This window comes from Hypanus sabinus, chromosome 15, assembly GCF_030144855.1.
Source record: "Hypanus sabinus isolate sHypSab1 chromosome 15, sHypSab1.hap1, whole genome shotgun sequence".
NCBI classification, from domain to species: domain Eukaryota; kingdom Metazoa; phylum Chordata; class Chondrichthyes; order Myliobatiformes; family Dasyatidae; genus Hypanus; species Hypanus sabinus.
In genome coordinates, this window is record NC_082720.1 from 9,845,257 (window position 1) to 9,873,207 (window position 27,951).

Below are 27,951 nucleotides of genomic sequence, written 5' to 3' on the forward strand. Positions count from 1 at the left end.
TGTTTTGCTACAAGCTGTTGAACCATGCAGCAGCTTGCAGACAAGGTACCTTTGAATAAAGTTTAACTGGGGTCATTTAGATATGCAAATTTAGTATTAAAAAAGGACATGCTCATGTGTTGGAGCTATTATTGGGATGTAAATGCCTGGTAGGTTTATTGTCTTGTGTGCTAGTGTGTGTTCTTTTTAGAGTAAAATTTATTTCACTGCTTTCGCTTTTCTCGCATTCCAACAGTCAATCAACTCAATCGTTCGTCTTTACCTCAAACTTCACTCAGCTCTGTGTGTTAGCAGAAAAGCAAAATCTGATTGGAGCGTCAGATCCAAACAAGTACATAAGATGGCCAGAAACTAAAATCCATTGGTCTGATAGTTACCTTGTATCGGATTCTGTCACCTGCCCTCTGGGTCCCAGGTTCAAAGTTTGACGATCAGCCTTGGCTCTCTTGTTGATGTGAACCTCAGCTGTGCTCCAATATTCCACACTCTCCTCTTCAGCCAATAGAATATCAGTCTAACATTTTGTTTTACTGTCAATCAATTCACTAAACACCAGGCCTAGAACAAAACCAGGGACCCGAATAATTATCAATTAAACAAAGAGCAAAACCAAAAAAGATATTCCCCTTCAAATACTGTCAATTGTCATTTCATTTCATCATCATTTATGTATTTTAATTGTTTTGGTTTACTGCCATCAGGCCAATCTTTTACATTCAATCCCAAATCATCAACCATACAGTCAGGAACATGTTGAATTTTGATCAGATCTCTGAGCTCTGTTTTCATGTGCACTGTTAATAGTTCATTCAGTGTTGGGCATATTTCTAAAGGTTTCACCATGAGGTACTCCTCTTCCACCATCTCACCTTCTTCCACCATCCACAGTTCCTTTCTCTGACCTGAATGTGACAAATAACAGAGTAGCTACACCAATGACAATTGATTCCATCATTTCACTGATTTAACACAATTTTTTTTTGTTTTTCTATATTGTGTTCCACCTGACAGCCATTCTGACACCACAACTTAGGATTGGCTACACACACGACAAAGTTATGTGGGAATGATTGGGTTGTTCAGTCATTAATCATTTCTGCAAGTGCCTGAGATTGAAATGTTGCAGTTGTATGTAACTATTCTCTACTGTCTGCATTTTTGTCAAAAATAACTTGCTTAAATTGGGAGATGTTGTTGCAGTTCCTTACTTGAATTCCTTTTTTTACTATGTTTCAAATTGACTCATTGATTGATTTAGTCAATTAATATATGAATTTGAATTGATATAGTTAGCCGTACAGTTGGCATCTTGCCACAAAAGCAGGCATTCTCAATGCCCATCAGCCGATACAGTCACTAATAGTGACTCCACTTCTTGTCAGTTGTTTTCCTAGCAGATTCAACCCATGATTTCTCACTTCAATATATATTGATCTTGCGCTGCCACAACCAGTCCAACACTATCTGGAAAAGGAAACTAGAAATGGTACTAGAAATTCTGACCAAAATTGGTAGTGAATCTGCCCCTTTATTTTTCCCAATTTCTTTTTATAATTATAAAATCCTTTAAATCCATCATTTATTATTCCCATTCATCACATCCATGAGTTACTTTTAGTTTGTAAGTCCTGGACATCCAGCACTAGCTGGGAAGCTGAAGTCAGTTCCTGGTCTTGGGATCTTCATAAGCAAGAAATGCAGTGGGCGATGAGGCCAGATTTAATTTGGGTTAGAATCTGGGTGGCTTTAGTTAATGTTGCTCCTGGTACCAGAGTATTATTCTAACAGTGAATGTGAAAGACCACATACAGAGAACGTATAAGTATCTCCATTTTCTGTTGACAATACAAGGCACTCTGAATGTCTGAAATGGATTAATGGTTACAGTTCACAAGGAGCTGTGCCCATTTACACACTGTAAGAAATTTCTGGACAAGTGTGAGGTGTTAGACTTGAGGAAGAAAGTGTATAGTAAATGATAAGGAACATTGCCATACTGAGGGATTGTGGGGTGCAAGTCTATAGCTTCTGAACGAGGCAACACATGGATAGGAAGATGTTAAAGAAGACCTACTGCATACTGGCTTTTGTTGGTCAGAGTGTTGCATATCTTGCTGTTGATGGATTACCCTGGAGTCAGCTGCAGTTCAACTTTGTCTTCCAGTGTTCCTCTTTTGAGGCCACTTCACTAATCTAAATATTCAGACAATGCTACATACAGATGGACAAGCTCCTGGTTGGTTACCTTATTCAGAAATAACCCTTGCATGACAGCTGTATAGTAGCAACCTTTCTTCTTCCTTTTCAGTATGGATATAGGAGTCAACCCAAAATGTCACTGACATCTTCTGCCTCCACAGATGCTTGACCATTTGAGTTCCTCCAGTTGAGAAACAGCACAGAATAGACCCTTTGGCCTTTCGAACCACCAACAATCCCTTGATTTAATCCTAACCTAATCACAGGAAAATTTACAAAGACCAATTAACCTACCAACCGGTACGTCCTTGTGCTGTGGGAGGAAACCAGAGCACCCAGAGGTAACGCACATGGTCATGGGGAGAACATAAAAAACCCTTACAGTCAGCAGTGGGAATTGAACCAGGGTTGCTAGTACTGTAAAGTGTTGTCTTAAACACAATGCTACCATACCACTAGTTAGAACCTATAAACTGAAGTTATTAGTTACTACCCTAGAATAATTCAATAATAATTGACAGATTAGCTAGCTGGACAGAGTCGTGCAGCATGGGAACAACCCTTGAGCTCACTGTACATCACTTATCCTGCATGAATCCCAACTTATTCTCCCCACATTTGCATCAACTATTCTCAGATTCTATCACTCAACTCCACGTTGAGGACAATTAACCTCTGAACACACATCTTAGCAATGTGAGAGGAAATCAGAGCAGCTGGGGAGAGGCCACACAGTCACAGGCAGAACATGCAACTAAAGCCAAGTCTGCACTCTGTTAGTGGTGCACCTAACAGGGCTTTTCCTTCACAATGGAACTATGAGGAAGAAACCCAGTTACGTGCACCACTCTTCTGCCTCTAGTACGCTACAACTGGTCATGTAGTTAGTAACGTCCACTAGCTAGTGGAGTGGATTCCGGTTAATTGGGACACATCAGGACCAGTGCATTTTGGTCCAATTAAGTGGTGAACCAGTATTACAAAGTTGTATGGAAGTAGTTAGAAAGGTATTAAAACAAAGCAAACCAAATTAGAACACTACCAATGTTGTAAGACTGTGTATTACTTCTACATAGTTGTGAACGGAGGAACTCCACCAGCATATGCTGCCATGTATGGGGTGTCCAGAGAAGGCTAGCACCTTTGTTGAAGGAGCTTGTCATGCCCATTCTGGGACAGCTCACTCACCTTTATTGCTACCGAACACTCAGCTCTCACCTGTGGCTCCAAGTAGCTGTTTACGTGTGACAGCGGCCACACCCTGGTTCACCGCTTTGACAGGCAGGCTAAACCAGCTGAGGGTAGCCAGCAGGCCTGGTATCCCGGTGAAATGGGGATATGCCTGTCCTAGCATGTGAAGTCAGCTCTGGCAGATTGGGCAGATGGGATCGACAGTAAGTTCCAATAACCAAGATCCAAAACTTCTTGGAGAGCGAAGGGCATGATAAGACACAGAAGTCTTGGTTACCCACTGCAACCAAGGAATACTCCAGCTTGTGGCAACTACAGTACTTGTAACACTAGACTGGGACTTCTGAGGCTGAGAGAATGGAACTGTCCCAATGCAACTGCTTTTCCACTTTAAAAACTCTCCCACGCATGTTTCAATGTCATTTTCAAATATGACACACAATCAACATGTTGCTGTGTACTTTTGGCTTACTGTAAATGAACTAAATTGGCACAGATATCTAGTGCAGATAATGGACTGCCTTCATACAATGCTTTCAGCAACTGCATTCTCCAAATCTTCCTTGTCATTGCAACATTCAAGATAATTGTCAATACCTTTAAATTCTATATAGTTTCTAACTTGTTGAAGTAATGAAATTGTTTCATTTTCACCACCAGCCATTTCTGGTATCTCCAAGTATCAATGCTTGAAATGAAGTGAGTAAAACAATTCTAAACTGCCTTACTCCTCATTTCTCACCAACTATCAACGACAAAAAATGTTTTTTGAACACAAACAAATACCATTTATGCTATTTTAAACTGTTTGCTTTAAGGACAGTGTAGTATCTAATGGCCACACAAGCTCACGCAACTGATGCAAGTTACAAGCTGTTCGGCAACAGTCTCCTGTCACAATTAAGCAGAGTGAATTTGTAGTTACTGTGCGTAAAGTCTCAGTACTCTTTCAAAGATGGAAAGGAATGTGAAAGGTCTATTTACTTACTCATTGAAATTCATTGTGGAATAGGCCCTTCCAATCCTTCAAGCTGCACAGCCCAGCAATCCACCGATTTAATCCTAGCCTAATCATGGGACAATTTACAATGACCAATTAATCTACCAATGGGTATATCTGTAGACTCTAGGAGGAAATGGAAGCACCTAGAGTATTTCAAGGGCATGCAGAGACTCCTCACAGATGACATTGGAATTGAAATCCAAACTCCAAAGCCCCGAGCACCACAACATCATGCTAATTGCTGCACCGCTGAAGCACCCATGAGATGTAAAGGTGTATATGTGTGTGTATGTTTGTATGTATGTGTGTGTAAATATGCAAATAAGTCATGTGTTGATGCAATGATGTAATCACTGTGGGTTAAAGGCACCTATATTAGTTGTGGTCAACCTGTCATAAACTGTATAGGTGGTATTTACTAACACAAATAACGGACCCGTTCTGAAGACCTTGCTGAAGATAACTGAGTGGTTTAGTTGAATATTGCAACCAAGTGCATTACAATTGTAATGTTGGATAACTTGTCATTTATTTGGATGACGGTTACATGTTGTTTAATTCAGTAGCGGAATCACTTATTTCAAATGATTAGAAGGAAGTCTATATTATAAAACAGATAAAAGGGCTAACACCCATCAAAATATTGGGCAGGGTGAGTGTGTTTGTTTCAGTTAATTTTTCAATTTTTTATCCAATTTTTTTAAATCTTCTTTATCACCTTGAAATTTGTGGAAGTCATAGGCTTGTTATCATTGTGGTTGCAGTGAATTCTGAACCCAACACTTGCTAAGAGGCCTTTCCTATTGATCACTGAGGAAAAAAAATTCTTCATCCCTCACACCTGCCTGTTCCTTCATACATCCCTCACACTTGCCTGTTCATTCATATATCTCTCATAACTGCCTGCTCCTTCAGATACCTTTTGCACCTGCCTGCATTATGCTCCATACTATTCAAACCTGCAAGGACCTCAGATGTGGGGTATTGAGTATGAGAAAGCCAAATATCTGAGCCCAGCTTTGTCTTCTTTTTGACAAATATTAACTTGACATTCCACATCAGAGAAAAGAGGACAGAGGACACAAAGAGAGCTCCGCCCAGGTGAACTAAAATCTCAAATTCAAAGTCTCAAAGCCAATCTCCAGAGCTCAGTTAAAGAACACTACTCTGAAATAGGGGATTTCATATTGGTACAATAACCTGTGTCCCGATGTTTCTGCTCATATGGCATATAGTATAAAATACCTGAGGAAAATGAAGATCTGAGGAAAGACTACTGGTATTGGACTGAGATCCAGCAACGGAAAGACAGGCCAATTTTATACCAGATTAGCTAACTCTTCCTGGATCCCAAGCTACCAACACTGCTGTTGTGGAGGTAATGTCAGCAGTGGGTTACAGGAAGTTGCCTCCTGTTTTTTAATGTTTACCATTCCCAGCAATTCAGTCCCATTTCTCTTGACCTTTAATAAGAAATAAGTGCTCAGTAATTCTACTGCTATGTACTACTTTTGCTGGGCTACTTTCATTTAAGACTTTCTTGAAATGGAGTAACTTTTTTGTTAATTTCCAAGGAGCTTCAAATTGAGTGAAAAATAATCTGCTGGGGAATTCAGCATGTTCATCAACATCTGCGTGTTCAATACCACTCCACTGATGCTGCATTCCTCCAGCAGGTGGTTTATTGCTCCAAATTTTAGTGTCTGCAGTCCTTTGTGTCTCTATTTTAGCACTCCATTGCAAAGTCTCTTCAAGGGATGCCCACCTTGATGAAAATTTCCTTCCCCCTCCAAAGGGACTTCTGTGAAATCTTCCATTCTCCTCTCTGTAATTTCTACCTCCCACAGATGATGCTCAGCCCACTGAGTTCCTTTAGATTGTTGATCTAGATTCCAACATCTGCAGGTCTCCTGTGCCCCATGTGTTTGCAACCAACCTGCAACATAAACACAAAACAGTTAGCCCGTCTGATCCTCACTGGTGTTAGTACTCCACATAAAATTTTAACTTCACCTTCCCATTCTCCACCCTTATTATTCTGTCCTTTTCTGTAATGCACCAAGCTTCTCTTTAAACTTATCTGCATTACCTCCTTCAGCCACCTCTCCATCCTTACAACCCACATAGAGATGTCTCCAAACTTCCTTTTTCTCCTTGTGTACTATTTATATTCACATTTCCTTATTCTGAGGTTACCCACATAGGAGCAGTTTATACAAGTTCATTCCACCGCACTTTGTATAATTTTAAACATTTCTCTCATTTCTAATTTCATTTTGGAGTGAAACACAGCCTGTTCAATCTCCTTGATAGGTGATCTCAATAATAACTGTGCAGCTATATACTGAGTTTCTTCCAGAGAAATCAATAAAAGACTTGTAACTATTTTAAGTGCCCTACCATTAGGAAATGGTCTGTACAGTTATGTACTGAACTCCCAGCCTTCTCAAAACTTTCTGTTTGTAGTCTATTAACTCTTTCCATTCTGGCCAAAGTTATGACAGGTTAATCAACTGAAGCATATGGCGAGTTTCAAATTAACTCCAGCTAGGCAAAATTACGTCATTTCATTGCTCCATGTTGGTATGGCAGCTGTTCTGCCCACAACTGTGAGAAAATAGAGAGCTATGAACACAGCCCAGTCCATTCTCAAACCAGCCTCCATCAAAACTTTCCTCTTCCTTGGACCTCTCCTATCCCAGTCATTCCCCTTTCTCCCCCTCCTATCGGATACAAAAGCTTGAGAACATGTATCACCGGGTGGGAAAACAGCTTCTATCCTGCTGTTATCAGACTGTTGAACAGAGCTATCTAAACAAAGCTGCAAAAGATCTCCCAGTACTGATTTATTTATTAAGATACTAGACAGAAGAGGCCCTTCTGTCCCCTCAAGCAGTGCTGCCCGGCAACCCCCAGTTTAACATTAGCCTAATAACAGGACAGTTCACAATGACCAATTAACCTACCAGTTAGTGTGTCTTTGGGCTGTGGGAGGAAACCAGAGTACTCGGAGGAAACCGATGTGGTCACAGGGAGATCCTTACAGGCAGCAGTGGGAATGGTGGCTCTGACATTTTATTTGCCTACCCATACTCCATTTTCTGTGTAAGTGTAACGCAAAATCCTGCACTCTGTTTTCTTTTTTACTACCTTTATATATGGAGTGAATTGTCTGGACGATATGCACAACAAAAACTTCTCATTTTACTTGGCACAAGTAACAATAATAAACCAAGTCCAGTTCTGATTTCATTTACATAGAGACAGGATCTAAATCCAGATATGCTCTTTATTCAGGAGTTAAAATGTCAGTTCTAATTACCGATATCCATACTGATGTATAGTCAGCAAGAGAGGTGATCTCTGCCTACTCACACCACCATTCAGGTCAGCTGAGTTGAGTATTCAACAGAACAGCACTGGACAGGCCTTTTGGCATGTGTTAAAGACCTATTTAGGATGGCATTGTGCCAACATTGATGCCAATTTATAAAATATCCTCTTCCCGTGAATCCACATTCCTCTATCTCCATCAGGTCTTCTCTCAGCCTCTGAAGATTCAGGGTCTAATCATGGCAGCATTTCACAAATATACCATGGATCTAGCTTCCTGTTCAGTTATTTTCCAGTGCACCACTTGGCTATTGACTGATGTTTAAACATAAAACAGTACAACACAGAACAGGCCCTTCAGCCCACAATGTTGAACCAAACCAGCTAAAAAGTAAATAAAAAAAACCCAAAAATAATCACTCCTACCTACACAATGTCCATAGCTCTCCATCTTCCTCTTCCACGTGCCTATCTAAATGTCTATAAAAGCCTCTAGTGTACTTGTCTCTACCGTCATACCAGGCAGCACATTCCAGGCATCCATCACACTGAGTAAAAAACTTACCTCTCACTTCCCCTTTGAACCCAGCTCCTCTCACCTTCAGTGCATGAAGTTGCAACATATCCTCTTGACTTTTGAACTCAATGCCTTGACTAACAAAACCAAGCATTCCATAAACCTCCTTAACCACTCTATTGGCCTGCATAGCCACTTTCAAAGACCTATGAAACATAGAAAAAAAACATAGGAAACATACAGCACAATACAGGCCCTTAAGCCCACAAAGCTGTGCCAAACATGCCCTTACCTTAGAACTACCAGGGCTTTACCCATAGCCCTCTAAGCTCCATGTTGCCATCCAGGAGTCTCTTAAAAGACGCTACCGTTTTCACCTCCTCCACCGCCACCGGCAGCCCACTCCACTTGAACCGCAAGATCTCTCTGCTCAACAATGCTGTTAAGGATCTTGCCCTTAACAGTGTACTTTCTCCTTGCGTTTGCCCTGCCAAGGTGCCACACCTCAAATGCATCTGGGTTAAACTCCACCTGCCATTTCTCAGTCCATATATACAATTGTCTTTTCAAATCTTTTTTCTATTTTTATTATTATTCAAAGATAACACAGGTACATCAAAGTAACAACACTTACAATGCCTCAGAAAAAAAGAAATTATCTTAAAGATTGAAATTTTTTTTTTGTGAATTAAAAAAACCCTACTAAGCAAGAAAAGTGGAAAAAAAAACCATTGTACCCCCATATATACAATTGTACCATGCTGTATTCTTTGCCAGTCTTCTACACAATCCACAACTCCACCAATCCTGGTATCATCTGTAAATTTACTAACCCAGCCGTCTACATTTTCATCCAGGTCATTTACATCACAAACGGCAGAGGTCCCAACGTTGACACCTGTGGAACACCACTAATTACAAACGCCCAGCTTGAATAAGTCTCTTCAACCACTACACTCTCTGTCTTCCATATGCAAGCCAGTTATAGAAACATAGAAAACCTACAGCACAATGCAGGCCCTTCAGCCCACAAAGTTGTGCCGAACATCTACCTACCTTAGAAATTACTAGGCTTACCTATAGCCCTCTATTTTACTAAGCTCCATGTATCTATCTAAAAGACTCTTAAAAGACCCTATCATATCTGTCTCCAACACCATTGCTGGCAGGCCAATTCCACGCATTCACCATTCTCTGAGTAAAAAACTTACCCCTGACATCTCCTCCGTACCTACTCCCCAGCACCTTAAACCTGTGTTCTCTTGTGGCAACCATTTCAGCCCTGGGAAAAAGCCTCTGACTATCCACATGATCAATGACTCTCATCATCTTGTACACCTGTATTAGGTCACCTCTCATCCTCCTTCGCTCCAAGGAGAAAAGGCCAATTCAACTCAACCTATTCTCATAAAACATGCTCTCCAATCCAGGCAACATCCTTGTAAATCTCCTCTGCACCCTTTCTGTGGCTTCCACATCCTTCCTGTAGTGAGGTGACCAGAACTGAGCACAGTACTCCAAGTGGGGTCTGACCAGGGTCCTATATAGTTGCAACATTACCTCTTGGCTCTTAAATTCAATTCCACGATTAATGAAGGCCAATACACTGTATGCCTCCTTAACCACAGAGTCAACCTGTGCAGCTGCTTTGAGCATCCTATGGACTCGGACCCCAAGATCCCTCTGATCCTCCACACTGCCAGTAGAATGAAGGACCCTACAGAAAATATGAATCCAAATAGCAAATTCCTCGGGGACCCTATGCATCCTAATCTTCTGGATTAGCTTCCCACGAGGGACTTTGTCAAATGCTTTACTAAATTCCATGTAGACAATATCCACTGCCTTACCCTCCACAATAATCTCATGCACATTGACCAAAGTGGCTTAGAAGTTGCCGGAGTAGTGCGACCAGTGACAAGAGTTCAAATCCCATAAAAATCATTTAGGAATAAATCTGAATAAAAAGCTAGCAGAATCCGAATCAGAATCAAATTTATCATCACCAATATGTGCAGTGAAATTTGTTAAATTAGAAGTACCAGTTCAATGCAATACATGATATAGAATAAATAAATAAGTTACAGTATATGTATATTAAGTAGAATAAAAATGTTGCAAAAACAAATAACATATATTAAAAAAGTGAAGTTCATGGGTTCTATGTCCATTTAGGAACTGGATGGCAGAGGGGAAGAAGCTGTTCCTGAATCGCTGAGTGTGTGCCTTCAGCCTTCTGTACCTCCTACCTGAAAGTAACAATGAGAACAGGGCATGCCCTGGGTCCTTAATAATGGGCATTGCTCCTTGAAGATATCCTGGGAATTTTGTAGGCTAGTACCCAAGATGGAGCTGACTAGATTTACAACCCCCTGCAGCTTCTTTCGATCCTGTGCAGTAGCCCCACCCCCATACCAGACAGTGATGCAGCCTGTCAGAATGCTCTCCATAGTACATGTATAGAAGTTTTTGACTATTTTTGTTGACATACCAAATCTCTTCAAACTCCTAATGAAGTACAGTCACTGTCTTGCCTTCTTTATAGCTGCATCGATATGTTGGGACCAGGTTAGGTCCTCAGAGATCTTGACACCCAGGAATTTGAAACTGCTCATTCTCTCCATTTCTGATCCCTCTGTGAGGATTGGTATGTGTTCCCTCATCTTACCCTTCCTGAAGTCCAAAATCAGCTCTTTCATCTTACTGATGTTGAGGGCCAGGTTGTTCTTGCGACACCACTTCACTAGCTGGGATATCTGACTCCTGTACACCCTTTTGTCACCACCTGAAATCCTACCAACAATGGTCATCAGCAAATTTATAGATTGTGTTTGAGCAATGCCTAGCCACACAGCCATGGGTACAGAGAGAGTAAAGCAGTGGGCTAAGCGCACACACCTGAGGTGTGCCAGTGTTGATCGTCAGCAAGGAGGAGATATTTTCACTAATCCACACAGATGGTGGTCTTCCGGTTAGGAAGTCAAGGATTCAATTGCAAAGGGAGGTACAGAGGCCCAGGTTTTTTAACTTATGGCATTCTGCTATCATAAAACTTTCTTTGATTTTGTGAACAGAAGATATGCTCTCCTGTCCTCATTTGGTACATCTGTGACTCAGAACCACCCTCGAGGTAACTCTAAATTGTCCACTGAGTGGGATTTGAGAGTTGGATAATGAATAATGACTTGGAAAATAATGTCCATGTCCAATGTACAAATAAATGAAGGAGATCAGCATTTTCATAACATAACTGCTACTTGTAACTTGCACATTGGCACAAATTGATGTACAGGACTGATACTATAACTCAGGTCTATCTGATATGCACTGACTTAGGCAGTAACAGTGCAAAGCAATTAGTTTTATTTTTACTGTTCCATGCCAAAATGAGCCACATGCGTATTCTGTCATCTCCCTCATTTTGAGCATCACTGTGGGCATTTATGCAAAACAGGTTGTGGGATAGGAAGTGGTAGTGGTGAGAGTTTCCTCCTTTCTCTGTTTGAAACTTAACCAATTTCTGTGCTGTAGGCTCTAGTACTGTAACTTTACATGAAAAGCTGCTTGAGAGGATGGAAGGTGCTGATGTGCTCCTATACACTTGTATTTCTAGCTACTGTATGGCTAAAGGGTCACTGTTCAAATTCTTTTATCTCTAAACGCTCTGCCATTCAAAGAGGCAATTTGTTGACAGCTGTGACAATGTGCAGCTTTTAACTCCCTGATATCAAAAAGAGTGGATCAATCTTGTGGTATTATCTGTGAATCTTTAATAAAAATCAGCATTTGCCATTGTGACTTCCTTCGCTCCTTAAATTTCACCTCTCTAGCTTAGGCTGTAGAAATAATTAAAGTTAGAAATAATTCTTTTTTTTGACTACTTTTATTTCACATTATTACTTGAAGAAACACATTTCAGATATTAATATCTAACTTCCTAACTTTTTGAGCGCATAGTCCATATATTGCTAAGCTCATACACGTGGCAACCCTCTCTTGATTTTTCCATAGCAGGCATTAAGAATTTTACTTTAAGCAGGTCAATTGAAGTCAAGGCCACTAAAATATTTTTAAGGAACAACAGAACTTAACTAAAAAGGCAATACGGGGAGAAAAAATGAGGTACGAACGCAAGCCAGGAATATAAAGGAGGATAGCAAAAGCTTTTTTAGGTATGTGAAGAGAAAGAAGATAGTTAAGAACAATGCTGGGCCCTTGAAGAATGAATTGGGTGAAATTGTTATGAGAAACAGAAAAATGGCAGAAGAATTTAATAAGTACTTTAGATCTGTCTTCACTAGGGAAGACACAAGCTATCTCCCAGATGTATGGATGGGCCAAGGACATAGGGTAACAGAGGAAATGAAACAGATTGACTTTAGGAAGGAAACGGTGATGAGTAGACTGATGGGACTGAAGGCTGACAAATTCCCAGGTCCAGATGGTCTGCATCCTAGGGTACTAAAGGAGGTGGCCCTGGAAATTGCGGATGCATTGGTAATCATTTTCCAATGTTCCTTAGATTCAGGATCAGTTCCAGAGGATTGGAGAATGGCTAATGTTATCCCACTTTTTAAGAAAGGAGGGAGGGAGAAAACAGAGAACTATCGACCTGTCAGCCTAACATCAGTAGTGGGGAAGATGCTAGAGTCCATTATTAAAGATGAAATAGTGGCATACCTAGATAGCAGTGATAGGATTGGGCCAAGCCAGCATGGATTTACCACGGGTAATTTATGCTTGACTAATCTGTTGGAGTTTTTCGAGGATGTAACCAGGAAGTTAGACGAGGGAGATCCAGTGGATCCGATTTTCAGAAGGCATTTGATAAGGTCCCACATAGGAGATTGGTGGGTAAAATCAAAGCTCATGGCATTGGGGGGGGGGGGGGGAGACATTGACATGGATAGAAAACTGGTTGGCAGATAGAAAGCAAAGGGTAGCGGTGAATGGGTGTTTCTCAGAATGGCAGGTGGTGACTAGTGGGGTGCCACAGGGCTCGGTATTGGGACCACAGCTGTTTACGATTTACGTCAATGATTTAGATGAAGGCATTGAGAATAACATCAGCAAGTTTGCTGATGATACTAAGCTGGGTGGCAGTGTGACATGTGATGAAGATGTTAGGAGAATTCAGGGTGACTTGGATAGGCTGTGTGAGTGGGCAGATACTTGGCAGATGACGTTTAATGTGAATAAGTGTGAGGTTATCCACTTTGGGAGTAAGAACAGGAAGGCAGATTATTATCTGAATGGTGTCAAGTTAGGTAAGGGGAAATACAAAGAGATCAAGGAGTCCTTGATCATCAGTCACTGAAGGTGAATGAGCAAGTGTAGAAGGCAATGAAGAAGGCTAGTGGAATGTTGACCTTTATTACAAAGGGAATTGAATACAAGAGCAAGGAAATCCTCTTGCATTTGTACAGGGCCCTGCTGAGACCACACCTGGAGTATTATGTACAGTTTTGGTCTCCAAGGTTAAGGAAGGACATCCTGGCTGTAGAGGAAATGCAGCATAGATTCACAAGGTTAATTCCTGGGATGTCAGGACTGTCTTACACAGAGCGGTTAGAGAGACTGGGCTTGTACATGCTGGAATTAAGGAGATTGAGAAGGGATCTGATTGCAACATATAAGATTATTAAGGGATTGGACAAGATAGAGGCAGGAAATATGTTCCAAATGCCAGGAGAGTCCAGTAACAGAGGGCATGTTTTGAGAATAAGTGGTAGGTCATTTAGGACAGAGTTAAAGAAAAACTTCTTCTCCCAGAGAGTTGAGGAGGTCTGGAATGCACTGCCTCAGAAGGCAGTGGAGGCCAATTCTCTGGATGCTTTCAAGAAGGAGTTAGATAGGTATCTTATGGATAGGGGAATCAAGGGATATGGGGACAAGGCAGGAACTGGGTATTGATAGTAGATGATCAGCCATGATCTCAAAATGGCGGTGCAGGCTCGAAGGGCCAAATGGTCTACTTCTGTGCCTATTGTCTATTGTCTAAAATATTAAGATGAGAAAATCTGCTAGAAATCCAAGGAACACATGCAAAATGCTGGAGGAACTCAGCAGGCTGGGCAGCATCTATGGAAAAGAGTAAGTAGTCATGTTTCAGGCCAAGACCCTTCATCAGGACAGGGATGAAAAGAGAAGTTAGAGTAAGAAGGTGGGAGGAGGGGAGGAAGAAGTACAAGTTGGTAAGCGATAGCTGAAACTGAGAGAGGGGGAAGGGGTGAAGTAAAGAGCTGGGAAGCTGATAGATAAAAGAGAAAAAGGGCTGGAGAAGGGGAATCTGATAGAACAGGATAAAAGATCATTTCCTCCATGGTAATATTTTTCTCTTTTTTTCCCAGTCCTGATGAAGGGTCTCTGCCTGAAACATTGATTGTTTGCACATTTCTATAGATGCTGCCTGGCCTGCTGTGTACCTCCAGTATTTTGTGTGTGTCCATAAAATATTACACTTTGGCTAAGCTTCTGTCCACTGAGATGACTAAATAATAAATAAATCCAGTCATTGTTACCATGCAGGCAAGTTCAGAGAACATAGAATATGAACATTAGAGCATAAGAACAGGCCCTTAGGCCTAGGATTTTGAGCCAAACTAAATCAATTTATAATCAAATGCCCAGCTAAACTAATCACTCCTGCCTACACATCAATCCCAACTCCTTTCTCAGTTGATATACATCCATATTCTTCCATTTCCTCCATACTCATGCGCTTACTAAGACCCTCTTGAACACTTCTACCATATTTACCTCCACCACCACCTTTGGCAGTGCATTCCAGTCACCCACTACAGTCTATGTGAAAAAAAAATGACTCACATCTTTTCTATGAATGCCTTAACTACTTTGCCTCTAGTGTTAGACATTTCAACCTTGGGAAAAAGATACTGACTGTCTAGTCTATCTGTGCCTCTCAATCTTATAAAACTCTATGAGGACTCACCTCAGCTTATGACCCATCAGAGAAAATAATCCAAGTTTGTTCAAAATCTCATGGCACATGCCCTCTGATTCAGGCAGCTTTGTGGCAAACCTCTTCTGCACCCTCTCCAAAGCCTCAACATCTTTCCTCTATAGGGCACCAGAACTGAATGCAATACTTCAGATGAGGCCCAACTAAAAAGTTAGCTTATAAAGCTACAGCATCCTGATTTATAACTTAATATCCTTAACTAATAAAGGCAAACATGCCATATTCCTTCTTAACAACTCTATCAAGCTGTGCAGCCACTTTTAGAGACCTATGGACTTAACCTCCAGATAACTCCTTTAAACAGTGTAAAGTTTCTTTCTTTACATATGATCTCTCAAAGTGCAATATTTCACATTTGCCCAGGCTGAACTCCATCTGTGTTATAGTCCGGTCTGGAGCCCACATTCCAGGTCTTGATCCGGTCCACGGACTCTGGACTCCGGGTCTTGTAGCTGTCCCTCCTTTCGCCCTTGAGCCCAATTCGTCACACCTGTGGATCATTGTGGCTTGCTGGGGCTCAAGGAGGTTCACCTGATGCCCATCGTCTGGCGATGTATATAGGGGGCTCTGGGACTGAGTGGAGTTGGGGGTTGTTCTGCCTATCCTGTTCTTCTGGTTGCCTTGGCTTGGAGTGACCCTTGTTAAAGATTAGTTTTTCAAGTAAATCTGGAAGTCACCCTGGACCTAGTTCCCTTCCTATCCCTTGTCTCTATTGGGCAAGCCCGGCTGGACTGCTGTTGCCTGGTGGGGGGATTCTATCCCTTGCTGCTGATAGGTTGTGCCCTGCAACCTACCCAGGTGCCCTGTGACCTGCTCAGGCCCCTGTGTTCCTGCCTGGGAGGTCTGGGCCCTGCCCAGGAGTTATGTAGTCTGCCCAGTAAACTCCTCCACCTTGCCTGAACTCTAAGACTCTCCTGGAACCCCAGAATCACCTTGAATGTCACGTCCCTCATGCACACCATGGTCACCACATCTTGTCTATCGTTTAGTTGTTCCTGTCCTGCCCCTAGTACTTCAGTGCCTGCGTCCTGCACTTGGGGCCAGCCTCCTGTCCCCTTATGACAATCTGCCATTTCTTCACCTACATCTGTAACTATTCCGTACCCTGCTACACCCTTTGCCAGTCTTCTACATTATTCACAACACCACCAATTATCATATCTGAAAACTTGCTAATATATCCCTCTGTTTTCACACAGGTCACTTACATGCATGTCATAAACAGCAGAGGTCCCAATACAAATCCCTGCAGAACACTAGTCATTGAGCAATACTTCTAAGGCCAAGCTAATTCTGAATCTAAATAGATCACCAATCTTATGCAACACATGCAAGATGCTGGAGGAATTCATCGATGGAAATGAATAGATAGTTGATGTTTTGGACCAAGACCCTTTGTCAGGGGTGCACCTTTCCCCAATCTCCTGCATATATCTGTCCTCAGTGTTCAACGGCGCTTAGCAAGTTCTGTTGCGTTTATGATTTTTACAGGAAGTGACTCCTAGTTTTCGAAATATCTATCAAGATGTAGTTTTTCCATCCAGAGGTGTTATCTTTCCATCTTCTAAAGTTTTCCTTTGCTATCAACAAGTGACCTCTGCTGGGATTTAGTACAGTCCAATATACCGCAGTGATGGTATCAGTGGAGATTAAGTTGTTTAAGATACTTACATCTTCAATTTTGGTCAGCACAGTAGTGTGGCAGTTAGTTCTTCTGTCCTAAAAGTCCAGCAGTTGAGATTTGAAGTTGGTCTTGTGGTTTGTACGTTCTCTCTGCAACTTTCCCATGCAATCATCTTGCTCCCTTTAGTTAATAGGATTCTGTCCAGAAGTCAGCTCCCTTCAGGGGAAAGCTTTCTTCTGAGTGCACTTGTATCCATATCCACTATCTGTGGTCCCTTCTTCATGTGGCAAGTTTGTCTCTAAGCCTACATTATTAACCCCTTTCAGTTTACCTGAATATCTGCTTCCAACCCTCTTTTATCTTGTCCTCTCTTCTGCTATTGAAACCTGTACTTCATGACCTTGACCTGACCAAGCATATCCATGGCCATCTAGAAACTGACATAATTATGTTCACTGCTCCCAAAATGTTCCTCCTGGAACAATTCCACCACTTGTCCAGTTTCATAAGGTCAAATCCTACCTCTCCATGTAAGACTATCGACAAAATTTTCTCCACAAATTTTCAAAGGGAAACATAGACTGAAGTAAAATTGACTCATCATTTCCTCACTTTTTTTGATAAAAGCCAGTATCCACTCGCCCATTGCTTCCCTGTTTGGTTGTATATTGACTTTCAGTTGTCTGAGTACAATGACATCCAGCCATGTGAATCCTCATCATTTAATCTCAGTACTGTATTAAGAAAAACACGGAAATAACATTCTCAGATGCACAGCAGAACCTCCTCATTTTAAATTCCATTTGACATGACTTGTCCGCTCAGTTGATCCCTTTGTAACTTTTGGCCCCATCTGCACACCTGCTTCAGCTACTGCTATGTCCATTACAGCAGTAATTATTTGTGCTTGTACAGCTGTAGTTAATACATTAAGGACATATTATGTTTATATTGTGTCTAATGTTCGTCCAGCAACTTGGGTTTCAGCTCTCTTTTCAGGAAAACTTGAAAACAACGATGGTAGAGTGTAGAGTGTTTCAGAACTCATAGTCAGGCGTATGAAAAAATTGACATGTACAATGGAGCTGAATGAGAAGTGATCTCTATGCCGTTAGACAGGACATTGGCATTGACATTGACCATTAGATTTGGATGATTTTAGGAAGATGCCTTTGTTGATGCCTCTCTATTGCCCTAAGAGCCTTATCACTGAAGCATACACATGGACAGGAGTCACCGTTCAGTAGTCCAAGAGCTTAATACTGCATTTGAAGACTTGAAGTCTTCAAATGCTCCTCAGACAGGCAAAGCCTGTGGTGAATTTCATCATCCAAGCCTATCTTTACCCTAGAGATTTGTTTCTGAGAGACAGGAAACAATCCACAGTTTCCTTAAGGTGTAATGATTACAGCATTTCAGAAGCTATCAAGCATATCATCTACTTTCCAGCTACTGGAGATGCAGCTATAGAATTTATTTTAGAACTTCAACCAAGATTCAGAATTTCTGAAGAGATATCATCAACGAGACATTTTTTAAAACAATATTTGGTGCATATCCTTTTGAAAATGTTTGGTAGCAATAAGGTTGGACCTGTTAGTATAATGTGGAATAAAAGTACAATCGATTTTTTCAAGGAAAGATTTTGGATTTGAGGTATTCTTCAAGGTGCTGCTTCTAGAGGATGCTGATTTCCTCTCCATCCTTGAAAGGCTCCTTTGGTTTAGGCTCTCTGTGTACCCAATCCATTGATAGAACAATTATCAATGTGTTCTAAATTTCTTTCCCTGATTCTACCCATCATTTGTTCCTTAAGTTGTAATTTTCTTGTATGACCTTCATATTATTTGCCAAGGGAAATCTCACATGCAATTGTGGTTGTTGTGTACATCCCTCCCTCTGCCAACCCAACGTCGGTGTGTAACATCATTCACACTGTCATAGCCAGTCTACAAACCCAGCACTCGAGTGCCCTCGTTACCATCTCGGGTGCTGTGGAAGACGTCCTGCCTTGTCCCTGTACCGAAGATGCTGTGCCCCAGTGGCTCCGATGATTACAGACCGGTGGCATGGACCTCCCACATCATGAAGTCTCTGGAGGGACTTGCGCTAGAGCAGCTCCGGCCTATGGTTAGGCCACACTTAGACCCCCTGCAGTTTGCCTACCAGCCCTGACTAGGAGTTGGGGATGCCATCGTCTACCTGCTGAACCATGTCTACGCCCACCTGGACAAGCCGGCGAGCACTGTGAGGGTCATGCTTTTAAACTTCTCCAGTGTGTTCAACACCATCCGCCCTGCTCTGCTGGGTGAGAAGCTGACAGTGATGCAGGTGGATGCTTCCCTGGTGTCGGTGTCATGGATTATTGATTAACTGACTGGCAGACCACAGTAATGCTTGCAACACTGTGTGTCAGACAGAGGGGTCAGCAGCACTGGGGCTTCACAGGGGACTGTCCTGTCTCCCTTTCTCTTCACCATCTACACCTCGGACTTCAACTACAACACAGAGTCTTGCCATCTTCAGAAGTTTTCTGATGACTCTGCCATAGTTGGATGCATCAGCAAGGGAGATGAGGTGAAGTACGGGGCTACGGTGGGAAAATTTGTCACATGGTGTGAGCAGAATCATCTGCAACTTAATGTGAAAAAGACTAAGGAGCTGGTGGGGGAGCTGAGGAGGGCTAAGGCACCGGTGACCCCTGTTTCCATCCAAGGGGTCAGTGTGGACATGGTGGAGGATTACAAATACCTGGGGATACAAATTGACAATAAACTGGACTGGTCAAAGAACACTGAGGCTGTCAGAAGGGTCAGAGCCGTCTCTACTTCCTGAGGAGACTGAAGTCCTTTAACATCTGCCAGACGATGCTGAGGATGTTCTACGAGTCTGCGGTGGCCAGTGCTATCATATTTGCTGTTGTGTGCTGGGGCAGCAGGCTGAGGGTAGTAGTCACCAACAGAATCAACAAACTCATTCGTAAGGCCAGTGATGTTGTGAGGGTGGAACTGGACTCTCTGACGGCGGTGTCTGAAAAGAGGATGCTGCCCAAGCTGTATGTCATCTTGGACAATGTCTCCCATCCACTCCATAATGTACTGGTTAGGCACAGGAGTACATTCAGCCAGAGACTTATTCCACCGTGATGCAACACTGAGTGTCATAGGAAGTCATTCCTGCCTGTGGCCATCAAACTTTACAACTCCTCCCTTGGAGTGTCAGACACTCTGATCCAATAGGTCCTGGACTTATTTCCACTTGGCATAATTTATCTATCATTATTTAATTATTTATAGTTTTATATTGCTATATTTCTGCACTATTCTTAGTTGGTGCGACTGTAATGAAACCTAATTTCCCTCGGGATCAATAAAGTATGTCTGTCTGTCTGTCTGTCTTAACCTTCAAGTATTTGGAAACCTGTTTCCATTACATAAAACATTTCACAGCTAGTTAGTTCTTTTTGAAACTAGTTTGTAGGTAAAGATTGTTCAGCACAGATTAGGTGGGCTGAGTGACCAGTTTCTGTGCAGTACTTCTCTACCACTAACAAACAGAAATAAAATAGAGTGAGATCATCTTTTGTCAAGGGATAAATGATGAATAAGTGATGACAAGAGGAGTTCTGCTCTCTTGCTTAAATTGATTTTTATGAAGATGCAAAGTGAAAGTCATAAATGAATCATGTGTTAAACACACTTATACAAGAAAAAACACAATTAGAACACAGAAAGTAAAAAGTAAACACCTCTAAGTACCCGACATAAACCTATCATCTGAAACAAGGACACTTCAGACAATATTCTCCGCCACCACATGATCCTAATTACAAGTGCATGTCTTTGAAATAAACTGCAGAGACTCTTAAATCAGATGGTCTCTCATTGTCCTAAAGTGGTTTTCATTTGATAGAATAAAAAAAAGAAATAGGACAATTTGGAGATCTGGTGGTCAGATTAGTCAAAAAGGCACATTTTGAGTAGGTTTTTAAATATGGCAAAGAAACGATAGATGAAGCTGTCACTTTCTCCTTCCTCTCTGACCTAGATTAGTGAAGCCTCTGATACTGAGTGAAAACCATTGGAATGCAAAGCAAGCTTGTCTTGCAGGAGGTTCTATACGGGTCTGTATCAGGAGATAAACTATATAGCATTTACTACACATCAGACATCAGAGAGGGGATTAGTCTCTGTTAGTCACAGACTTTGCCTAACTGATTATCACAAGGAATATATCTCAAAACACATAGAGCTGCTGCCTCAGAGTGCTCAATACCCAGATTCAATCCTGATCTCCTGTCCGGCCTGAATAGATTTTGCATGCTCTTCCTGCATGCTGTTCCTCCAGGAGATCAAAGATAGATTAATTTGTCATTGCATGTTTCCCCTGGTATGCAGGAGATTGGTAGAATAGAATCTTGTGTAAAGGATATAGCAAGAATGAAACAGGAATAGTGCTGGAACTGTATCTATGATTGTTGCATAGACTCAATGGGTCAAAGGGCCTGTTAATGAACTGTACAACTCTGTAACCCCATAACTTTATGAGAACAGGTGACATGCTCCAAAATCAGCTGCACATCACATTCTAGTCATGCCACACAACTCCTCAAACTTTGATGGATATTGCAGGTTACCAAATTTCTTTAAAAAATAGACAAGTTAATTTAAAGAGCAAACACAAGGAAATCTGTAGATGCTGGAAATTCAAGCAACACACACAAAATGCTGGTGGAACACAGCAGGTCAGGCAGCATCTATAGGAGAAGCACTGTCAACGTTTCGGGCTGAGACCCTTTGTCAGGACTAAAGGAAAGGAAAGATAATTAAGAGATTTGAAAGTAGAAGGGGAAGGGGGAAATGCGAAATGATAGGAGAAGACTGGAGGGGGTGGGATGAAGCTAAGAGCTGGAAAGGTGATTGGCAAAAGTGATACAGAGCTGGAGAAGGGAAAGGATCATGGGACAGGAGGCCTAGGGAGAAAGAAAGGGGGAGGGAGCACCAGAGGGAGATGGAGAACAGGCAGAGTGATGGGCAGAGAGAGAGAAAAAACAAACAACTAAATATATCAGGGATGGGGAAAGAAGGGGAGGAGGGGCATTAACGGAAGTTAGAGAAGTCAATGTTCATGCTATCAGATTGGAGGCTACCTAGCCGGTATATAAAGTGTTGTTCCTCCAACCTGAGTGTGGCTTCATCTTGACAGTAGAGGAGGCCATGGATAGGCATATCAGAATGGGAATGGGACGTGGAATTGAAATGTGTGGCCACTGGGAGATCCTGCTTCCTCTAGCGGACACACGGTATGTTTAAATTTTGAATAAGCACCCATTTCATTGGATCTATTGATACTTCAAATAGAGCTTGAATGGACACCGAAAGAATATAAGTCAACAGGAATGTGGGTGGATAATAAAGGACGCAAGTGTATTTTATCAAAGGTTATTAGAGTGCACACTTTAAGGTGCAAATATTGTGCCCCCAAGGGAATGATGGAGCCCAACGTAGATCAGGAAGTCAGGAGATCTTTGACAATTGAATTGAACATAACATTTGGAAGACTAAAGAGTAGGTGTTCAGCGAAACGGTCTCCCAGTCTGTGTTGGGTCTCGCCAATATATAAAGGCCACACCAGGAGCACCGGACGCAGTATATCACACCTGCCGACTCACAGGTGAAGTGTCGCCTCACCTGGAAGGACTGTCTGGGACCCTGAATGGTGGTGAGGGAGGAAGTGTAAGGGCAGGTGTAGCACTTGTTCCACTTACAAGGCTAAGTGCCAGGAGGGAGATTGGTGGGAAGGGATGGGGGGGGGGGGGGAGACGAATGGACAAGGGAGTCGCGCAGGGAGCGATCCCTGTGGAAAGCAGAAAGTGGGGGGAGGGAAAGATGTGCTTGGTAGTGGGATCCCGTTGGAAGTGGCGGAAGTTACGGAGAATTATATGTTGGACCTGGAGGCTGTTGGGGTGTTAGGTGAGGACAAGGGGAATTCTATCCCAAGTGGGGTGGCGGGTGGGTGGGATGAGGGCAGATGTGTTTGAGAGCAGAGTTGATGGTGGAAGAAGGGAAGCCCCTTTGTTTAAAAAAGGAAGACATCTCCTTCGTCTCCTTCAAGAGGAGATGTGGCGGAGATGGAGGAATTGCGAGAAGGAGATAGCATTTTTGCAAGAAACAGGGTGGGAAGAGGAATAGTCCAAGTAATTGTTGATCTGATACTCAGTTAACAAGTTGCCATTAAATGTTAATTCCTCAGAGCTTACATTAAATTAAAGAAGTAATGCTTTATAGAGCTGATTATTTTGTCAGCTACATTCACCTCATTTTCCCATCACAACCCGATAGGGAGTCACCATCAACATCATGCATGAATTGCTAAAAGCTAATTGGACTAGAATTCCCAATCCAGGGTTGTAAATTTTGATGTCTTTTAAAAATGTTAACATCAATTCTTATTATTGTTTGTTGGTGATGCTTTTATCAGTATTTGAGCTCATCACATTTAAACTAGAGTCCAGCAGTATAATCCATACCCTTTAGCTCTATTTTATATTGTTTTCAATATCTCTTTCATGCTAATAGCGCCATTATTTAAAGTTTTCTAGCCACTATCCCAATGTTTCAAACTGTTGACATTCTTGTGTCAGACATCCTGACCAAATAGCTAGATGGCAGCACCTCATCTTTTAAAGGAGTAATAGTTAATAACTATGTGCTGTTTCCTATCTCACTTCACCATTGGAACTCTTGCCATGCCCTTTAGTCTTCCAAATGTTATGTTCAATTCAATTGTCAAAGATCTCCTGACTTCCTGATCTACGTTGGGCTCCATCATTCCCTTGGGGGCACAATATTTGCACCTTAAAGTGTGCACTCTAATAACCTTTGATAAAATACACTTGCGTCCTTTATTATCCACCCACATTCCTGTTGACTTATATTCTTTCGGTGTCCATTCAAGCTCTATTTGAAGTATCAATAGATCCAATGAAATGGGTGCTTATTCAGAATTCAAACATACCGTGCGTCAGAGCTGATTATAAGTGGCAGACTCCAGGTGACGGAATGGGACTGTGTCCATCGGCTCCACCACGACTTCCTTTTCTTAGGACATTTCCAGTCTCCACCTGAGCCTCAGCTCTAAAGCCACTGAAAATTGAACCCATACCTCTGTTATTTAAAGTTGGGTGTAACAATATCCTTTCACCCAACTTCCCAAACTTCACCCTCTGTAGACTTGATATCATGCCTGTCATTGCACCCTAATCCTGGGTGGCTAGGTCCTGATCATCCATCAACTGTGTTAACTTCCTGGGTGTTAGCAAAGTGGATGACCTGCCTGGGGCCAAGCACATATCTCCAATCAAGGAAAGAGCACAAGAATCTTTACTTTCATAGTTGGTTAAGGAGGTTTGGCTTATCACCGCACACCCTAACAAACTTCTGTAGATGTGCTTTTAAGAGGTTCACTGGGATGTTGCTTAGATAAAAGAGTATGAGGTATTGGATGAACTTATGTTGTTTTCTCTGGACTGTCGGAGGCTGAGGAAAGATTGATAGATATGTTTAAAATTGTGAGAGGCGTGGATTGGATAGAAAGTCAAAGTGGAGTTACAAGAGACTGTAGGAGATTCTTTTTCTCCAGGATGGTATGTCAGAATCTCACTGGACATTGTGTTAAAATGAAAGGGGTGAATTTACATGAGTAGAGGTGAAAATAGACATAATGATAAAGTATAAGGGACAGATAAACAGTCATGAAGGGAATGATCTAGATCACACACATAGGTTTATTGCTGGGTAGTGTTGTTTGTTGGGCTGAAAGGGCTTGCTTCATGCTGTATCTTTAAATAAATAAATATGGCTTAAATGGTCAGCAAAGACACAATGGACAGAAGGACCCATTCCTGTATGTCTTGTGGTTAGAATGGGGTTGGAGAAGTTATTTTGTGATGTGATTAGAATGTATGTTCAGGCCAATAAATGGAGCTTATTAGGATAGGATAGCATAGCAGTAATGAATGAATAGGATTGCAGTCTCAATCAAAGGTCTCAGTAATGTGTGGTTTCTACATGGAGTGACCTTGGCAGTAGAAGCAGCCTTGGGTTAGGGAGAAGAGAATCATACACGCTAGAGGCCAGCTAGAAGCTATAGGCTAAACAGAACTTGGGACAACTCAGCCTGATGGAATAGGTAGATTCCTTGGTCCTGTATTTTCCCTAACAGGGGCTTTGTCTTATGTAATCTTGCACCTGGGATGCATTATGGCATGGTGAGGATGCAGAAGCCATATTCCAAGTGTGGAATATCACCTCCTACCTCATTTCCCTGGGGGTCCTTGATCTGCTGCAGCTTTAGATGCTGCCTGTTTCCACTTCTTCATATCATTACATAGTGGGCAATAACCCAGTGTTACTGGCGTCAACCTGATTTTCCACCTCTGCAGTCTGGGAGTTAAACCTATCACAGCTGCTTTGGACAGGAATACATAACTCGTTGGTTCCATTTGGAGGACCATGCAATTTGAAGTATTAGAAAGTAGTTTGGCTTGATTGATACCCACTAGTCTTATGAAGTCTGCCAACACTTTTGTCTAGGCCTTTGCATATAGAATGGTGCTATACACAAGGCCCTGGAAATGGATCAACTTCAAAAGGCAGTGGAAGGAAAATTTAAAAAGCAAATTAGTGCTCTAAGTTTCAATGCCAGCTCTGTTAATCTCTCTGCCAATAGAAAAATGTCATTCACTTTGTTGAATACTTTTAGTATTTTGAACACCCGTTTTAGACTTGCAGAGGAACAATGCCAAATCTCTCTCTTGAGATGATAAAAGAAGCCAACTTTCTTCAAATCAGTTGTAGCTGAGGTAAGTTCCCTTAATCAATTGCTAATATTCCCACTGCTCCCACTTTCAAGCAAAGTGGACTGACAGTGATTCACTGACGAAGTCTGAAGAAAAACAAATTGAAATATCCCTTACTGAGATGGTTAACTGGAGCTGGAAGGCATTTAAAAGATTTGTAACTTAAGTAGATGTGATCAGCATCACCCTCTGACAATAAAAATTCAACTTCAGACCCTGGAAAATATCTGCTCATAGCTCTCAACAAAGACAACTGATGATAAAATTCACTATTGTCCTCAATGTGTCAATACAATCTGAGGAATTGGTTGTTTGATAATCAATACCTTAACCTCCTTGTCTCTCAGGCAGCAACCTGCTATGTTTCTGAGACTTGGACTACCTACAGCAAGCATCTAAGAGCACAGCAGAGATATTTCCAATGCTGTCTCTTCAAAATCCTTCAAATCCACTGGAAATATAAATCAAACAACATTAGTGTTTTTCCCAAGTCAGTATCCTGAATACTACGCCTCTAGTTATGGTCAGTCAGCTACATTGGATAGCTTATTGACTTGGCTGATACCCAAATTTCAGAAGAAGCCTGTTTTAGGCATTGTTACCAGAAGGCTAGAGGAAAAGATTCAGGGATATTATCAACACTTTGAAAAATTGACTAACTTCCAAGAATCATCCAACTAACTTCCAAGAAATGTTGTTACATTAAAGCTTAGAGTGGATCATAATCATTTAGAATAGCATTGACAACTTGAAGTCCATGTCTCAGCCATGCAGTAAAACATATGGTTAAAGGAATACATGGCCTGGCAACTGGTGTGGGAATTGCTCTGCCCATGACTGCAAGAAACTGATGAGTGTTGTGGACATAGCTCCGTCCAGCCAGAAAACCAAGCTCCCTTCCATTGGACTCTGCCTACACTACTCTCTTTCTCAGAAAAGCAGCTAGCATAATCAAAGAGCCCACGTACCCCTGATGCTCTCGCTTCTTCCCCTTACATCGGACTCAAGGATAGCTTCTATACCGCTGCTGAACTCTTGAATGGACCTCTTATACAGCAAATCTGTGCCATTTGGTACAGTACATCAACCATCTCACTCCCACAGAATCAAAATGAAAGCAAACTAATGACAGGTGTATGGAGGAATTTAAGGTGGAGGGTTATATGGGGGCAGGGTTTAAGGGTTGGCTCAACATTGTGGACCGAATGGCCTGTACTGTGCTGTATTGTTCTTTGTTTTTTTTGTTCTTTCTTTGTTCATCCTATATCTCAAGGGACCAGCTAAGAAAGAACTCCTACTGTTTAATCCATTCTCCATGTCCATTGGAGGGATTAAGAATTCAGATTCACTTCAATTAACAGACAGTGGAATAAGGTCTATAGATATGGAAGGATTAGAATTGAAATCAGCACGAAGTACTGAGTCACCAGCCAGTGGTTGTAGGGGAAGTGGCCCTAAAGGACATGAAGAATGCTTGTATTTCCACAGGCAGCAACAATTGACAGAATTGAAATCACCAAATCGGAACAGAACCAAAATGAAGTGTCCTCCAATCATATGAATGAACTACAAACAGAAGTCAGGGAGCAGCGATGTAAGCTGAACAGTGATGATGCCCCTTCCCCTACCTGGCCTGCCAATCATCCACAAGCTCCACCTACTTGGCCTCCTATCCCTTTACCTTATCCCACTGCCCCACTCCCACCCCCATCTCATTTCACTCGTCATCTTGCTTTCTGATATGATTCTATCATTTAAGTTGCCTCCATTAATCACCTCTCAGCTTCTGTCAATGTCTCTACCCTACCCCGTACATTCCATCTGCTCACCAAACCTTCCTCACCTGCATCCACCCATCACTTGTCAGTTCCTGCCTAACCTCTTCCCCTCAATTCTTTTACAGCTTTATACTTTGAGTCCTTACCCAGGCTCTTGTACTGAAATGTTGTCCATCCCTTTGCCTCCACAGATACTGCCTGACCCGCTGAGTTCCCATATTTTGCTCTGTATTTTTTTAATCCTGCTTCTCTGAGCTTTGCTATTTTAAAATGAGAACATGCAGGAGCATTGAATCTTCAGGAAGGCTGGTGGATGTAAGTGGGAGTTTGGTCGACGTTAATCAACAATAAGCAATGCTTGGGGACATTGTCTGCACTTAGCCTTGCCTCAGAGCCAGCTAACTTTTCAAAGTAAACAGCCAAGCTAAACTACCCGTAACAAAAAAAAGGAATTAAAATCCCCG

The 27,951-nt window shown here is 41.9% G+C and overlaps 1 long non-coding RNA gene across 1 annotated transcript in view; it reads left to right on the plus strand.

The window, feature by feature from the left end:
- Window positions 1-27,306, plus strand: part of LOC132405121 (uncharacterized) — a 47,617-nt gene extending 20,311 nt beyond the window's left edge. Inside the window, exon 3 of the long non-coding RNA XR_009515767.1 lies at window positions 27,198-27,306. This is a non-coding gene — a long non-coding RNA (uncharacterized LOC132405121). The remainder of the gene's footprint in view (window positions 1-27,197) is intronic.
- Window positions 27,307-27,951: the final 645 nt, after the last annotated feature.